The sequence below is a fragment of the Ursus maritimus genome, unplaced genomic scaffold (genome assembly GCF_017311325.1).
Source record: "Ursus maritimus isolate PB19 unplaced genomic scaffold, ASM1731132v1 scaffold_17, whole genome shotgun sequence".
In the NCBI taxonomy this organism is placed as follows: Eukaryota; Metazoa; Chordata; class Mammalia; order Carnivora; family Ursidae; genus Ursus; species Ursus maritimus.
The window spans coordinates 50,542,686-50,560,012 of NW_024424119.1; the positions used below are offsets into that span (position 1 = coordinate 50,542,686).

Below are 17,327 nucleotides of genomic sequence, written 5' to 3' on the forward strand. Positions count from 1 at the left end.
TGGGGTGGGGCCGTCGTCCCCCCTGAGGCTGCTTGTGTCTGCTGCTACCCTTCCCAGGAACTCAGACCCAGAGCCGGAGACAGTGGGACGCCTGGCCGCAGCACAGGCGGTGGCAGAGAGTCCTGAGAGGGACCTGGAAAATACAGAGACAGCTGTGACATCATTTCCAAATCATTGCGGCAATCAAGAAAGGCTCCACGTTGTGTCCTGACGGAGGAGGACGGTTGCGTCCTGAGTGAGGCAAAACTTGACCCGGGCGCACTGGCTTGGGCAGGGTGGCGAGTGCATTGTCCGCTGGAAGGATCGTCGCTGACTAAGGTCTTTCCCAGGCTTACTTTTCATTGTCTTTGTTGTCTAGGCTGATGAAAAACGTACTCTTTTCCCATCACCAGAGAACAAGAGAATGATCAAACCTGTTTACCGTGTACTGCTTCTGCGTCCTCCTGTCGGCGATCCTGTCAGGTGTTCCTGCTTCTGGGAACATGCAGGGATGTCGAGGGAGGGGCATGACCCCCACCCCTTCCCTGAGCCTTCCCCTCTTTCTAGCCTGCTTCACCCCATCTTCCATGAGATCTGTGCTCTCAGGGGGCAGGTCCAGCTGGCTCTTCCCCCGGCCCTCCACTCTCAGCAGGGCCCGGCACTGGGGAGGGTTTGAGGGATGCTGGAAGGGCTGGGGGTTGGCGCTTTTTTTTACGCAACAGTAGTCATTTATTGAGCGCCTCCTGTTTGCCAGGGCCCATGCTGAGCATCGCGAGCCTGACCTCCCTGGGCTCCAGGTCTATGAAGGGCCGGGTGCTAATTATACATTGTTCGATTTCAAGGAGGACAAGAGCTCATAGCAGGGCCTAGTCTCCACTGGGGGTGCTGGGAGCTGGGACCCCAAAGGTGAGAGGATGAGGGGCCCAAAGGGCAAGTTTGGAGAGAGGGACCAGCCAGCCAGGTGCAGGTCCTAAAGTAGGAAGGGCATCATTTTTTGAGGACAGGAAGGCAAGCCACGGAGCCAGGGTCTGAGAGGGGTGAGTAGTGAGGGCTGAGGCAGGTGAGGCCTGTGGAAGGCAGGCATGTAGGAGCCCAGGCCATGGCACAGACTGTGGGGGGCAGCCATTGGAGGGTTTTAAAGCAAAGTGGGGTGGGGAGGTGGAGGGACCTGACTGGATCTGGGTTTCTTTTCTTTCTCTCTTTCTCTCTTTCTTCTTTCTTTCTTTCTTCTTTCTTTCTTTCTTTCTTTCTTTCTTTCTTTCTTTTCCTTCCTTCCTTCCTTCCTTCCTTCCTTCCTTCTTCTTCTTCTTCTTCTTCTTTTTCTTCTTCTTCTTCTTCTTCTTCTTTCTTTCTTTCTTTCTTTCTTTCTTTCTTTCTTTCTTTCTTTTTAAAAGATTTATTTATTTTAGGGATTGAGAGAGAGAAAGAACGCATGAGCAGGGGTGGGAGCAGAGGGAAAGGGAGAAAGAGAGTCTCAAGCAGACTCCCCACTGAGCATGGAGCCCCACACGGGGCTTGATCCCACAACCCTGAGATCATGATCTGAGCCCAAACCAAGAATCAGATGCTCAATGGACTGAGCCGCCCAGGCACCCCTGGATCTGGGTTTCTGAAGGATCCCCTTTAAGCTGTTGAGGGGAGGATGGTTGGGGTTGTGGAGGGTGAGAGATGGGGGTGCTGGGCCAAGGGAGGGAGATGTGGGGCAGGGAGAAATGGTTGGATCGGGGATGTGCTTTGTATGGGGGTGATGGCGCTTGCTGAGGGAGGGGATGGGGAGTGACAGGCAGGAGGCAGGAAGGCCCTCCCGGGTTTCTGGCTTGTATAGCCTAGTGGGTAGTGGTGCCGTGGCCGGGAGAAGGGGCAGCTGAGGGGCCCCCAGCCTGGCCTGATGGGAGCCCTGGTGAGCCTTTGGCCCTGATCCATGCCAGGCTTTGGGACTTGGGAACCTTGAGTGGCCCGTCTACATTGGATGTCAAGCCATATGGCCTCCAGATGCTTTCTGATCATTAAAAAATGTGAGTCCTGGGCAAGCGGGCCTGTGGACATGGCCGTGGTGGGCTGCTGGGCTCCCTCAGAGGGGCTGACCTGCCAGGGGTCTCTCAGTTCTGCCCAGCCCCTGTCACCCAGGGACACAGGCCCCGTTGTTAGAGGGACAGGAAGGGACTAGGGAATGAGGGAGAGCCAGGCCAGGTGGGTTTGCCCAGGCCCCAGGCTCCTTGGTGTCTTGGTCAGGGGAATGGACTGGATTCAAAGACTGCTGGTCCTCCACGGCCTGGGGCAGCGGGGTGGCAACGAGCATCATCTCTGGATTCAGACAGACCTGGGTTCAAATTCTGACTCTCTCACATACTGGCTTGATGATGGGCAACTGGGCCTCTCTGAGCTTCAATGTCCCCATCTGTAAGTGGGAATACTGATGCTCCCTGCCTCGTCATAGGGTTGTTGGAAAGAGTAAACTTAGAGAACACGCATGACGTACTTGGTTCGGTACATAGTCAATGCTCAATACGTTTTAACTGTTATTATTATAGATCTCGGAAACAGCAGTCAATAGTCTACTTCCAGACCTTTGCACACGCTGTTTTCTCCACTCAGAACGTCCTGGTCCAGTTGGTTTACTCAATGCCCAGGTCAGGGGCTTATCTTGGAAGCCCCTCCGGGCTCACCCCAGCCGACTAGAGTCATCCCTTCGTGAGCCACTGTCTCAGCACTCACTCACAACGGCTGTCTCTCCTCTCCTAGACTGGCCACCAGAGGTGCTGAGTCTGACTTTTCTGTGTCTCCAGGACCCAGCCAGAGGCCCCAGAACCCCCCAGACCATGTTTTCTGGCTCTTTATCCAAATTCCAGATCTCTTTCCCCTCAGATGAGCAGGGCCTGGACTGGGCTCAGCACTGGGGGGCCTGGGCAGGGACCAGCAGTTGGGCGTGGGATGCGGGTCACCATACAGCTTAGGAGGGCAGGATCCACACTGGCCTGGGCTGGGCTAGGTGTGAGGAAGGGGGTCGGGAGGTTCAAGGAGAGCTGAGGTGCCTATGGTGGAGGTGATGGAAGTTGAGCCCACATGACAGAGGCGGCGGCCATCTTTGCCTATGGCATCCTTGAACACAAACACAAGTAAGAGGGAACAAGAAATGTGGGGATCTCTGTCAGGGGCCAAAGCCCAGGCAGGCACATGGCCTAGGCCCCAGGGGCACAGGTGGTCCTGCTGCTCTGTTGGCTCTTGGCTGAGTTCAACAGCAGGCCTCTCTCCTCAGCCTGAATGGGAGACCCTGTTAGCCTGGTGTTGGGTTTTGAGTGGAGAGGAGGGATTTTATGGCCTTAGTGAGGGGAAGTGGCAGACAGGCAGGGGGTAGATGGCTTTCCCGGAATCCCAGATCGCGCTTTAATAATTTGTTTCAGAATTAATGTCCATTCATGCCGTCTTCACTGTTCCAGCTCATTGGAAGATTAAATAAAACCCCGTGTCCCCCCTCCCCCCTCCCCCAATGGAGGGAGACCAGCCCTGTTCTTTCCGGCTGGGCTGGCTGCCTAAAGCCAGCGCAGGAAATAAATCTCTCAGAGAAAACCACTTTGCTCGCACGATTTCAATCCAACAGGGCATAGTGGCCCCACTCGCTTCTTGTTTTATTTAGCTGATAATCTTTTATTGTATCAGGAGACCCTCACAGAGGCACCATGTCTTTACAGGCCCGAGGCCTCCCCAAACAGCTGGGCCAGGCCTCCTAAGTGGAGCGTAGGCTCTCCCTGTCTCCCCGGTGTCTTCCCCTTGCTGCAGGTGGCAGAGCCAAGGACCCAGAAAGGTGGGTTCTTGGGTGCCAGGGCACCGGGGAGGGGACAGGCAGTGGCCGCCCCTGGCTCCAGGGCACAGGCCCGGGCCTCTGTGGGGGTGGGATGGCAGAACTTTTGTGTTCTGGGTACCAGGCCTCAGGAACCCGACCCAAGGAGGCCCACTGGCCTGTGAGGCCAGGGGCAGAAGTCCAGCCGAGGTGTCACTCACTCACTCAGCCAGCAAACTCTTATTGTGTGCCTTCTCTGTGCCAGACTGGGGATGCGAGGTGATGGGACAGACAGGGTCCTGCCCTCTGGAGTCACGGCCTCTCCTGGAGTAAGCCTTTGTTTTACTGCCTTGTCCGATTAAACTTTCCTACTCGTGTACCATGTTCGGACTCAGGCAGAATCTTTTTTCTGTTTTTTATTTCATACGGGCTACCAAGTACAGAAGCCAAGGTATTCATTAACGATGTTTAGAAATATTAAAAGCTGATAGAGCATTCCAAAAATGAGTAAAAACAAGTCTTCACATCAAAGAGGCACATGGTCATGAAAAATCAGCATTAAGATACTAGAGTACTGGGGAGCCTGGGTGGCTCCGTCGGCTGAGTGTCTCTTGATTTCAGCTCGGGTCATGATCTCAGGGTCCTGGGATCGAGTCCCCTGTCAGGCTCCACGCTCAGCAGGGAGTCTGCTTGAGATTCTCCCTCTCCCTTTCCCTCTTCCCCTCCCCGACTCACGCTCTCTCTCCAAATAAATAAAATCTTTTTAAAAAGATACTTGAGTACGACTTTGTCCGATAATTATGATTTTTTCCCTATTATTCTTTCCAGTGTGCCTCTTTAGGCTCGTATCAGCTGAGCTTTGTTATGTATTAGTAACTGGCCCACACTTTCCCAGACTAAGTTCTTTGAGTTTATAAATCATATCTCTCCTATCTTTCATAGCCCAACCTGGGTCACTAGACCGCTCTGAATTCTCTCCAGGGCTTAATAAATGTTACGTAAATAGAGATTTGGTTCTGATTCAACACATTTCTCGTTTTTAAGTTTACTAAGAAACTTTTTACTTCAACGTTAATGACAGACTTACAGGGTAGTTGTGAAAATAGTAATGACAGTCCAGGATGCCCTTCCCCCGGCTTCCCCCAAAGGTGATACCTTGCACGGCTGTGAGACGGTATCAAACATGGGAAATTATATTGGCACGATTCTGCTAGAGAAACACAGCCTGACATCGGTTTTACCAGGTTTTACACGACTTCATTTGTGTTTCCATGCAGTTTAATCCAATGTATAGATTTGTATGACTCAGATGCATTAAACATTATTTTTATTTTCCCTAACTGTTGAAGTGAGGTATAACTTTCATAAGGCAAGATGCACAGAGCTTACGTGGACACGTGTGACTGCTCTCCAGATGGCACGGCCCCTCTGAAGGCTGGTGGCATGGAGGAGTTTTGCCTGTTCCTGAACTTCCAGAATAGTCTCTGCTTTCCTGAGCCTGGCTTCTTTTGGGCGGTGAAGGGAGGTTCTGGAAGGTTCTCGTGGACAACTTTTGTCACGGGTATAATGTGGTTATTTCATTGCTGGCATTAACCATGTTAGGAAAATCCGTGTTGATTCTGTTTGTTCAATAAATGTCTATGGGCTGTGTTTTGGGCAGAGCCCAAAAGAGCCTTTACTGTGGAAACGAATGGGCAAGCCACATAAGCATGCTTGCGTTGCTCGGACTTGCCGTGGGAGGTGGTCAAATCCACCTCTCTTGGAGGGGGAGGACCTGGCCAGTTACCTGGTACCTGACGGGGAGCTGGAGGCCATCAGACTGAAGCTGTGTGTCATGGAGCAGGCCCAGGGGCTGGAGGAGCCAGGGACGCAGGGCCCAGGGAGGGGGGAAGGCACAGGGGCCCGCGCAGGCCAGGCAGCCGCTGAGCCCTGGGTCCCCCGTGGAGAAGGGGCCATCGGACCACAGATCAGTCTCTGGCCCAGGAGCTGGAGGCCTACTTCAATTCCTGGGAGAGGTCCCCTAGGTCACTATGCCGTGTGACAAGTTCTCTGGATGCCCCGAGGGCTATGCCTACACGGAGTTTGCCGCTGAGAGCTCGGCCCCGGCTTCAGTGGAGCTGGACAGGAGTGTCTTCCGAGGCCGGGTCATCGAGGTGCTGCCCTAAAGGACCACCTCGCCAAGAATCACATGGACCACGGGGGCTTGCGGAGACAGTCAGGTGCCCCAGGAGGACCATTCCCCCGAAGCATCAGCCGGGGTGAAGCCCACTTCAGACCACAAGGGTGGAACCAGGGCGTGGAAGGTTCTCCTTGTGGTATTCACCCTTTCAAAGGGAGGACCTGACTTTGAGAGTGGGGCTGGGGTGGGTCAGGGGGAAACAGCCGTGCTCTGGGTGGGACTGGGGGTTCAGGGCAATAACTGCCCTGCCCACTTCACTCTCTGGGACTCTTGCTGGGGGGGCCGCGGTGGGTCCCCTCCCACGTTCCTATGCTGAAGTCCTAACCCCTAACCCCTAACCGGTGTCCTCATGAGAAGGGGGACAAGCCAAGGAGAGAGGCTTCAGGACAAACTGACCCTGCCGATACGTTGATCTGGCGCTTCTAGCTTTCAGAACTGTGGGAAAATGGATGTCTTTGTTTAAGCCGCCCAGGCTGTGGTGCTGTGTTATGGCCGCTCTCTACCCGAATCCGAATCCTCTCTCCAGTGTCCCGATCTGCGCTCAGGGGAGTGAGCGGGGCAGCTGCCAGGAGCGGATGCAGGTGGAACACAAGACACCCAGCTCAAGGGGAGTCTCAGATAAACAAGGAGTAATTTTTTTTTTTTTTGCATATATTGAATGGGACACACTTACACTAAAATAAATTCATTGTTCATCTGAAATTCAAATTTCGCTGGCTGTCCTGTATGTCCGTTTGCTAGATCTGGCCACTGGCCTGAGAACCAAGGCAGAGGCTCCCGGCAGGACAGCGGCTCAAGGACTCACCGCCCAGCCCTGCTGCCCAGACTGGGGTGAGAGCCCGAGGCTGCTTCCCAGGCCGGGGCCTCTCTCCCCAAATGGTTCCCGTCTCCCGCACAAACATATTTATTGGGCTTGATGGCAAACAGATTATGCTTGTCCCGGGAAGGGCAGCTCGAGAGAGAAAACCTTGAAGTCCGGGAAATAATGATGAGGGGAGTTAAATTAAAGTGCATAAAACCCTCCCGAGAGATAACGTCAGGGTGAGTTACAGGCCCGATAAGGGACGGGGGGCTCGCAGAGGGGGCCCAGAAAGGTCGCCCGGCGGCGTGCAGAGGACCAGGAATCATAAATATGGGGCAAGATGCCCAGCCGGGGTCGCCGGGGTGAAAATATTGGGGTCATTCCAAAAACAATTATCCTGCTTGGTTTGCTCTTCGGGTCTTGTAAATCTTTCACCTTTTATAAAAGATTTCTGGGGAAAGAAGCACTTTGGAAGCTGTAACTGATTTTTGCGGCCGCTTCTTGGTGGTTCTGCTAAAGGAAAACGGAAAGACAAAGGGGAAAACGTAATTACCCAGCATTCTCAGGGGCGTGGGGATGGGCCGACTGGTTTCTTCTCACTTCTTGGAGAGTTGAGGCTGCCCTGGGTTTTGACTCGCTCCGTTTGGAGCCTGGTCACGGTTCAACAATTAATTTGCTCCGTTTCGAATCCAGTCGTGCAGTGGGGCTCTTGGTACCCAGTGGACCCTGCGTTTGGGGGCAGACGTGGCTGCCACATGGTGGCCACCATCTCGACTCACGCGTGGTCATCGTGGCAGACAAGGCCGTGGGCCCCTTGGCCAACAGGTGCTGAGGCTCATGTGTCCACACGGGTTCCGGGAGCTGGAGCATGGGTTTAGGCGGTGTCTGGCCTCAAGCTCACTGTTCCCCTGAAGCTGCTAGCTCATGGAATCCACATTAGGGATTATTAGCCCTAGTTTACAGATAAGGAAACTGAGGCTCCGAGAGGTGACATGACTGGCTTAGTGTCACACAAGTAGAGTGTGAAGCAGAGGTGGGATTTCAACACAGACTCCAGAACTATGTTCTTCCCTGTGTCCCCTGCCTTTCAGTCAAGAACGATGGAGGGTTAAAAGACTGCCGGGTCTGGGGCGCCTGGGTGGCTCAGTCGTTAAGTGTCTGCCTTCGGTTCAGGGCGTGATCCCGGGGTCCTGGGTCCTCCACTGGGAGCCTGCTTCTTCCTCTCCCACTCCCCCTGCTTGTGTTCCCTCTCTTGCTGGCTGTCTCTCTCTCTGTCAAATAAATAAATAAAATCTTAAAAAAAAGCACTGCTGTGTCTGGAGTCAGGTGAAAACTGCCCTGCTTCCCCCTCGCTGTGTGATCTTGGGCGAGTCAGTGAACACTCTGGGGCTCACGCTCTTCATCTGTGTAATGGGCACAACGCTATAGTCCCGCCACCGGAGTGTGGTGCGGAGGCCAAAAGCTCAGGCCTGGCTCCTCTAGCGCCCTCCAGCGGTGGAGGCTGTTGCTTATGCGTGTATATGAGAGAGTTTCTCCCAGTCATGTCTCTGGTCAGCTATCTCCCAAAAGGATATAATTATTCAAATTGAGTAAATGTTTGCTGAGTGGGTCATGGACTTCCTTTAGGTTCAAGCCAGACTGAGGCGCAAGAGAAGGTAGGAGGAGGACCAGAGTCGGGGGGTGGCCATGCCTGCCCCAAACTAACCTCAGTGTTCACATAGGAATAGCATTCATTCATTCGTTCATTCATCTAGCAAATGTTATTGTGTGCCAGGTCTGTTCTGGGTGCTGGGAATACAGTGAATGGGGAACAAGAGGACTTGAGTCCCCTGCACCCAGAGATCATATCCAAGGCTGAGAGGCAGAGGGCAGCCAGAGAAGCCGGGGAGGAGGCCACTACTATGTGTTAGAGAATGGCAATGATGGCAGCTGGGACAAAGGTGGAGTGGCCCTGATGATCCCCATGGAAGTGTATGGGGTAACTGTGGCTCAGAGAGGTCAAGTGATTTGCCCAAGGTCACACAGCGAATAGGCAACAGTGCTGGTGTGCCTGACTCCAGAGGCCACGCTCTAGCTGGTACCTGACACGGCCTCCCTTGGACTGCCTGAAACAGCATTACCACCCGAGTTCCAACTCACCCCAGTTCTAGAAATGTGTACACATGGTTTGGCAAAGTGCTTGGGCGATGCAGCCTACGTCACCCCTTCCCAGAACATAGTGAACAGTGGTCAATTAAAGGCTCTGAGGGGTCCTGCAAGAGAGGGACCCGCTGAGCAGGTTCACACAGCCTTTCCCATCCGTGTCCACGGAACCCATCTGGGGACCAGGACACCTTCTAACATTCATTCCATTTCTGCACGAATATTTGTTGGGCAGGGGCTACCTGCCCGCACTAAAGGAGCAAAGAAGGTGTGGTCCCTGCTCCCAGGTTGCAGACAGTCGGTGTCAGTCACTGCCCTGGGGCTTTGCGCTGGGACAGAGCTCCCTGGCAGGAGGAGGGTGCAGAAGATTGGGTGATCACCCAGCTCCACGCTCCTGCCTTCCTGTGCACAGACACCTCCCTGCACTGGCCCGCCCGGCCCAGTCCCGCCGGGAGCCTCCCTCGGGGAGTTAGTGCTCGGGGTGGAGGACTGGGGGGGAGGGTGGTGAGGCAGGTGGGGAGCTCGCGGTCTTGGGGCTGGCGGTCACGGGCATCCTCACCACTGGGATGCCCCAGGGGAGACAGAGAGAGGGAGAGGTGACCCACAACCCAGCCCTCAGAGAAGGAGAGTGTGGCTCGGTCCTGGAGGGCCCGGCTTGTGCCCATGCTGCCTGGGTGGCCCGAGAGCTGTGGGTTTTTATGGGACTCCCATCGCCTGCATTCTTGTGGGCTCCCCTCCTTGAGTCAAAATGTCTTGGCCAAGAGGATGACTTCAGGGGGCCAGAGCCACCCAGGGCTAGCAGCCCCCTCGCTGGATGCACTGGAAACCAGAAACTCCAGTCAGCAGCAGGTAAGACAGCGCGGCAGACAGGTCCTGTCAGCTAGGGCAGGCTTCCCGGAGGAGGAGGAGGTCTTGGAGTCAGGCCAGCAGGACCGCCCAGCTCAGGTATCTGCTGGAAGGCTGTGGACATGACGGTGATGAGCAAGGGCTTGGGCGTCTGGAAAGGCCCTGTTCAAACTCCAGCTCTGCCCTTAGAAGCCGTGTGACCTTGGGAAAATGACGTGACTCCTGTGAGCCTCGATTTCCTCATCTGTCAAATGGGACAAAGAACCTCAAAGTGCTCTTTAAGGACGTGGCCCAGGGTGGCCCGGAGCAACATTCCACTGGCGTGAGTGTTGGCCCTGCAACAGAGACAGGATTCTTTCTCTTCTCTTCACATTCTTTTTCTCCCCTGAAGGACTAGAGACTCTCTGGAAAATACTCCTTGACCTGAAAAAGCCCCAACTGGACGCTCCTGTGGGTCTGTTACAGACAGGACTTTGCAAATCAGATGTGACAGGGAGATGTGTGCCAAGGTGGTGGCCAGCTGTTCGGCTGTGGGGAAGGGGCTGCTTGGAGACACGTGAGGCCTCCTCAGAGAGCAGTCGGCCATCAGCCTCGGCTGTGCCCGGAGCACAGGTGTGAGAGCGTGGACACCCCTGCCTGGGAGGGGAGGGAGGGTTAGCGGGCCGCCGGTGGGTTAAACTCACACACACACACTCACACCCGTGCACACACACACACACACACACTCACGCACACGCGCACACCACTCTTCCTGAGGGGTGCTGGGGTTGAGCGAAGACTCCACTGTGCCCACGTGCAGGAGGTAGACAGTCGGGATTGGAGTCAGAAGCAGGTGCAGGTCCCACGAACACCCCTGCTTTGCTGGGCAAACTCCTTCACTCTTTAGGCCTTGTCGTTGGGAAGGAGGCTACGGGTCCCGGCTTCTCGGTGAGTTTGAGAAAATTTTTTAAAAATTTAGTTTTTTAGTTATAGTGGTTGGCACATAATAACTGCTAAAGGGGTCCACTGATTTTACCTGCCCCCCCCCTGCTCTGGTAAATGGGGCCCCTTCCCCGGAACCCCACGGGCTTGGAAGGCGCGCCCATCGCAGTGGCTCATTTCCCAGCCACAGGGATTGGCCCGGGGATGGACATGCGCCCCCTGTGGGGCCAATCAGAGACCTGGCCTGGGATGTGTCTCCGGTATTTGGGAGAGAGGTCCCTTCTTCTGAGGCTTGGAAGTCTTGTCTGGGTTGCTCTTGCCATGTGGAGGATGCCCTCCCCCCCCTTTTTAAGTGTATTTTTTCGTTTATTTAAGTAATCTCCACACTCAACATGGAGCTCAAACTCACGACCCTGAGATCGAGGGTTGCCTGTTCCATCGACTGAGCCAGCCAGACGCCACAAGGACGCTCCTCTCAGGAAGAGAAGATGAGGCCCAGAAATGGGACAGTCGAGCTGCGGGTCATCAGGGTGACAGGGCAGCTGCTGACCGTCCTGCCCACTGGGTGACACACTTATGGACCAAAGCCTGGTCTCCGGCGTTGGGAAGCACGACCGTCAGCTGGGAGCTGCTCTGCTGCAGCCTAGGAAGGATATCTGGGTCCTGTCCCCACGGGCCCCTCACAGCGTCCCAGGCAGTGACACAGATAAGTCCCTCCCACCGAATACAAAGGCCTCCTTTTCCAACATGGGAGAAACCAACCATTGGGGAGTAGCCACCAGCAGGCCCTCTTTCCACAGGAAGGGGAGAATTTCCGGGCTTCAGGAGGAAGACAACCATCTGGCACGATGAGCTCTAGGCCCCTGTGGCACTGCGGCCATGGGCCCCACCACCAGGCTGCCTGAGCCCAGAGGGAGGCTGGGGAGCCCTGTCCTGCTCACACCTCTCCCCACGGACGGGCTGGGCTTGCTGGACACTCTTTCTCTTGCTCTGAGAGTCCTCCTGGGGTTCTCTGCCTCAGAATCTGTCCTCCCCAGGCATCCACCGGCGTGTCATCCTCCAGCTGGCTCTATCAGAGCCACCCGGTGCCTCTCCCTGGAGTGTTCTCAGCCCCGGCTATGAACAGAACAAGGCTGTGTCTGCTGTTACAGACATCTGGTCACCTGAGCACTAGAGACTGGGCCATGGCCACATGCACCAGGAGTTCCCAAGGACAGGCTCCGCATCAGATCATTTCTATACATTCAGGGCCTGTTCAGGTGTAACACAAGGTAGATGTCAGTGGACACTTATTGAATGAGCGCTGAGTGCTTACATTCCTCCAGAGTTGGGGAACTCACTCCCCATCAGGAAACAGCTCTCATCGTACAGTGGCTGCCTTGGAGGGATTCCTTGGGCTTCTTCTTGGGTGAGTTGGAGAGGGTGGGTCCCTATCTGGCTCCCGGGTCCCCACACCATCCCACGCCAGCAGTAGCTCCCTCCCCCCATGTCTTCCTCTTGCCAGGATGGAGACCCTCTTTGTAAATCTAAGTTAACCAGGCGGCTGCTTTAGTCACAAATGCTGGTTGGAGCCTAAACTGGGGTTTGTCTCTGTCCATCAATGTGTTATACCTTCCCTGAAAGTGACTAGAAAGCAGAGCTGCCCATCTCACCGGATTGCACGTCTCCACACTGTAAATTTGTCATTCTGGCTAATGATTGCTTGGACAGAGGGCCAGTGAGCCCTTCCCTACCCGTCGCCTTATTCTCGAAGGCTCCTCCTGTGCGTGATCTCGCCGGGTCCTCCCAGCAACCCCACGAGGGAGGTTTTATTATTTCTTTTCCTTTTTCTTTTTTTAAGATTTTATTTATTTATTTAAGAGACAGAGAGGGTGAGAGAGAGAGAGAGAGAAAGAGAGAGATCACGAGCAGAGGGGAAGGGTAGAGGGAGAAGCAGGCTCCCGGTTGAGCAAGGAGCCCGATGCGCAACTCGATCCCAGGACCCTGGCATCGTGATCTGAGCCAAAGGCAGACGCTTCACCGACTGAGCCAGCCAGGCGCCCCAGGTTTTATTACTTCTGCCTGCATTTCACAGATGGGCCGTCAGATAGATGGCAGGATTCTCTCGAGGCCCCTGACATGGTGACTCACGCAGAAAGGTGTGGGCCTGGTGAGTGCAGGCCAGACCCCAGGCTGCGAGGCTGTGGGGAGAGCTCTCAGGCAGGCCCTTCTTTGACCTCAGAAGCCCTAGGGGACATGAAGCCCCCACCCTACTTACCCCCAAAGACCGCTGTGAACACCCTTCCTTGGCATTTTCAGAGCCTTCTCCTGGCTCTTCTTGGCCTACCCCAGGCGAGGCTGCAGCCCCTGGGCCAATCACGAGGCTTTGCAAAGACACCCTTGTGTGTGTGTGTGGGGGGGTGGGGGGTGTCCCTGCAACGTTGGGTGATTGAGACCTTATTCTAGGGCCAGTAGCAGGGTACAGATCAACCAAAATGACCTACTCGAGTTTGCACACATGTCATCACCCTGGACCCCTTGGCAAGGCCGGCCAGCTCGCCCTGGAGGTCATCTCCTCTGTGGAGCCAATACCGCCCCCTTTCATGTGCAAACATCACCGCTGCACAAGCTGACCTTGGCCCCATTTGGGGGCCAGGAAACAGGCACAGAAAACAAACCAAAGCCACCTGCCGGCAAGTGGCAGACTAGGGCCTGACCCTACCCTGACTGCAGCACCCATGCGCTCGGCCCCAGGCTGTCCTGGCTCCCCAGACCTGGGCCGCTGTGGTGAATTCCCCTCGTACCCAATATAGCCAGTCACAGCTGCTCTTTGCAGCAAGGAAACAGAGACTTCTGACACCTCCCCAGAATCCCAGGGTTTGACTCAGTTGCTCCCCAGCCCAGGAGAGTAACTCCTAAGATGAGGTGGGTGCAGAGGTTTGGGGGCGACCTTGCTTCTAGAACTTTCTCTCCTAATTTACAGCCTCTGCCAGACCTTTTCTCCAATGCACATCAGCTAAACCCTTAAAAGAGTCAAGGGCTTGAAGAATGCTAAAAATTTAATGTATGTTAAAAGGGTATTAAATTCTAAACTAAAATTTACATGGAAATATGACATTAAAATATTTTTAGCTTTCAGGAAGCTGGGGGCTGGAATGCTATAATACAGATGAATTTTATCATTTTAAAAAGAATTAGCCTAACAGTATTTCTTACGTATTCATAGAGCAAACGCATAAAGAAGGGAGCCCTGCCTAGAGTGTCTCCACAAAGGCAGGCCGGGGTGGTGAGAGGGGGGCCTGGAGGGAGATTCCCTGGGGGGGCTGGGGCTGCCCCCTGAGGCCCGAAGTCCTGCTGGCAGGGAAGGCCCTGACCAGTGTGTTCCCGGTGACTATGTGCCTGGACACCCTTGTCTCCATGGCTACCTAGTCTCTGCCGTGCACCAGGCCTATGACATTATCTCATTTATGCCTCACGCGACTCACTGCCATTGGGCTCCCCCCAGCTGGTGGCCCAGCTCAGTGTCCTGCTTCTGAATTAGGAGGGGGGGGTACCTGAGGGACAGGCAGAGCTGGGATCCCTGACCCAGCCGCCTCTCCGCCAGCCCACCCCTGCTCTACACATCGTCATAGAGCAGAGAGCCAGAGGGGCTCCTGCCTCCTGGCTCTGTGGCCCTGTGACCCAGCAATTAACTGTCCACAAAGGCCTATTACGCCAGACGCCGTGGTCAAGGGAGGGCCTGGCACTTGGTGGGCCATTCTCTCCTTGTCACAGCCTGGGGGCGAGGACCGGGACAGTCATCCTAGGCAGCGCAGAGTGGGAGCTGAGGGCAGCACCAGCCCAAGCCGGTGTCCTGACCCCTCACGACTGAGATGAGCTCTCTTACCTTTTCCATTTTACAGATGGGGAAACTGAGGCTCCTCCACCAAGGGCAGGGTAGGGGTTCCCACCTGGGGCTTTGACTTCAGGCCGTGGTTGTGTCCTGGAGGAGGCGCCTGGCCCTCGGGCTGTGGTGACAGCCGAGGGGCCCGGCAGATCGCTCTCCCCACCCCGGCTGAGGGCATCCGCAGCCCCGGCCAGGACAGAGTGGGGAGCGTGGCTCAGCCTGGCAGCGAGCTCTGGTCCCAGGAGGAATCCCGGCCAGGGCAGGGGCTGGCGCAGGAGGAAATGACCACTCGCTGCCTGGCGGGCACCTCCCCGCCACCGCACCTCCGGGAGGTCACTCATTGGCAGTTAAAAATCTATTGTGACTTGTCAGAAAAATGAATAAATGGGCACATTATTTTTTCATTCCAGACCTCAGCATCTGTTTGTCTAATCAGGAAGGAGAGTGGGGAAGTCGGCAAGGGCTGCCTTGCACGTTTCATGTAAGTTTTCCTCTGTCAGAGGAGTTTAAATGGGTAATGAACAGGCTGTGGTGATTTGAAATATAATCCCATTACGCTGACGAGATTACAGGGCTTCGAGACTTCACAAATCACTCTTAGGGCTTTTATAGCAAACACCACCCTGTTGGGACTTCGCATTTAAGCAGAGGTGTTTGGTGGGAACAGAACATGACAGGCTTAACTCTTTCCTCCTCCTGGGCCGCTTTCCGAACAGAAGGGCCCTGCGGGTGGGGCCTTGGTGACACCTGCAAGATTGGGCCGTTTAGGCTGCATCGGCTACCGTGGGCCCCAGACGGAGGCCAGCTGGGCGGGGGGTGCGCAGTGGGAGGTGGGAGAGCCGACTCGCTACTTCCCCACTGCACGGCCTCTGGTGAGGGACTCTGCTGCTCTTTGCCTGTTACCTCCTTCGGAAAACGAGATTAGACGAGCCTGAGGACGGCTGGCCAGGAGCCATCATGCTGGGCCCTCGTCAGCCCTGTTGGTGACGGCCCAGTGCAGCTCTTTGCCGAACTCCTGGACACTGTGTCACCTTCCCCTGGGGGAGCTCCAGGACACCTGTGATACCCAGCGCTGGCCACCGCACCGCACACCTCAGGCCTCCAGGCCCACGCGGCCCCCACAGAGCCTCCGTGGCATTCACTCTGGTGTGGCCTGGGGGTCACCTGCCCACCTCCTGGGCCTCACCAGACTGTGAGCGTCTTGACCACTAAGTCGGAACTTCGGCCCCCTCCCTGCCTCTGGGGTTTTGCAACCTGACCTGGGGAATGGGAACCCTAAAAGCAGCCGACAAGTTTTCGGGGACACGACAGGGGTGGGCATAAGCTTCTTAACCCATGGAGAGAAGACTCAGAGGGATGTCAGTGTGGTCTGCAAGCAGCTGGTGGGGCTTCTCGGGCAGTGGGGACACCGGTCCTGGGGCCCAGGTAGGAGTGATTGGGAGGCAGCTGGCATTCGGGGTGGGAAGAGGGGTCTGACATGCAGAGGCTGAGGCGCGTTGGGTGGGTTCTGATGGGCCATCAGTGAAGGTGGCCTAGGGTAACCAAATGGGCCAACAAGAAAAGCACTGAGCCGAATGGCAGTGAGTGCCCCGTTGGTAGAGGTGTGCAAGCAGAGGCTCCAAGACCGGGAGGGAACATGCACTTGCTGCCCCAAGAGGGGAGGACGGACTAAGTGGCCTCACAGTATTTCGTAGAATTCTCGCTCAGAAGCAGAGACGCTCCTGCAAGTCTTGGCACACAGACACCACCGGAAGGAAGGCTGGGTTCACTGTGATGGAGACATTTAAGACATTCTCTAGAAAGGTCTGCAGAGGTCCCCCTACTCCAGCACCTTTATTTCCAGAGGAGGAAACGGAGGCCCCACGGAGGCAGTGCCCACCTCAGCCCCACGAAGTCCAGAGCCGTGGAGGGCGGAGCCCAGCGGGGACGAGCAGGGCTGTGGGGTCAGAGTCGCGGTGACACCCCCCCAAGCCCCAAGTCCTCAGCGCTGGAACGGAGGCAATGACAGGACCTGTCCCCCGCTGGCTGGGGGAGTTACACGGGCTCCTGCAGATTTGTAAGGAGCCAGCACAAAGCCGGCCTGGCGAGCTGTCGGCCCTCAGACCTCGGGGGGCGCCTCCCGGCGGCTCCAGGGCCCACTGCACAGGTGCCAGGCCCGCCCGCGGCAAAGCCCCGTCGGTGAGTTGGCTCGTCGGGGTGGGAGATGCTGCCGGAGAGCCGCCGTGGGGCCTGGAGGGCCACCGTGCGCCTCGGGCATGCTGAGCTCCTGCTTGGCCGTCTGTCCTCGAGGAGCTCATGGTTTTATCTCAAAATCCAGGTAGGGGGCTGAGAGAGGGGCCGAGGAGAAACTGAAATTCCATAGTCTCGGTACTCGGTTGACCCGGGAGGTTTTACAGCGTCAGTCTTCCTTCAGGTGGACAGGTAAAGCGCGGGCGCGCTGTATTTCACACACGAGGACGCTGTTGATTTTGTACTCGAGGGACGTGAAGATTTCAGTGCCGCCCTGAGCGAAGAGGGTCATCCTGTCTTGCGCAGTATTTAAGGACGCCCACGGTGCATTTCAGGGACCGTTGGTACTACAAGAACTGCCAGCAAATGCCACTACCCAGAGCGGTTCGCTGTGGAGGCACGAGTCAGGATAGCGTAACTCGAGACTTCAAGAATTCCAAGCAATACACAAAAGATGGTATTTATATGACTTTTGTTTTAATATTTTAATATTGAATATGTCACAAGATTTAATGACCAAATTAGTCATTTACACTTTTCAAAGATATCTAAATATAAAATTGCTAAAAATTCAAATACAGATAGA

The 17,327-nt window shown here is 55.5% G+C and overlaps 1 non-coding gene across 1 annotated transcript; it reads left to right on the forward strand.

Moving 5' to 3' along the window:
* The first annotated feature begins 7,135 nt into the window (after positions 1 to 7,135).
* On the forward strand, positions 7,136 to 7,248 carry LOC121103164. Its single transcript, XR_005835321.1, has one exon. It is a non-coding gene; the product is annotated as a U5 spliceosomal RNA (small nuclear RNA).
* Positions 7,249 to 17,327: the final 10,079 nt, after the last annotated feature.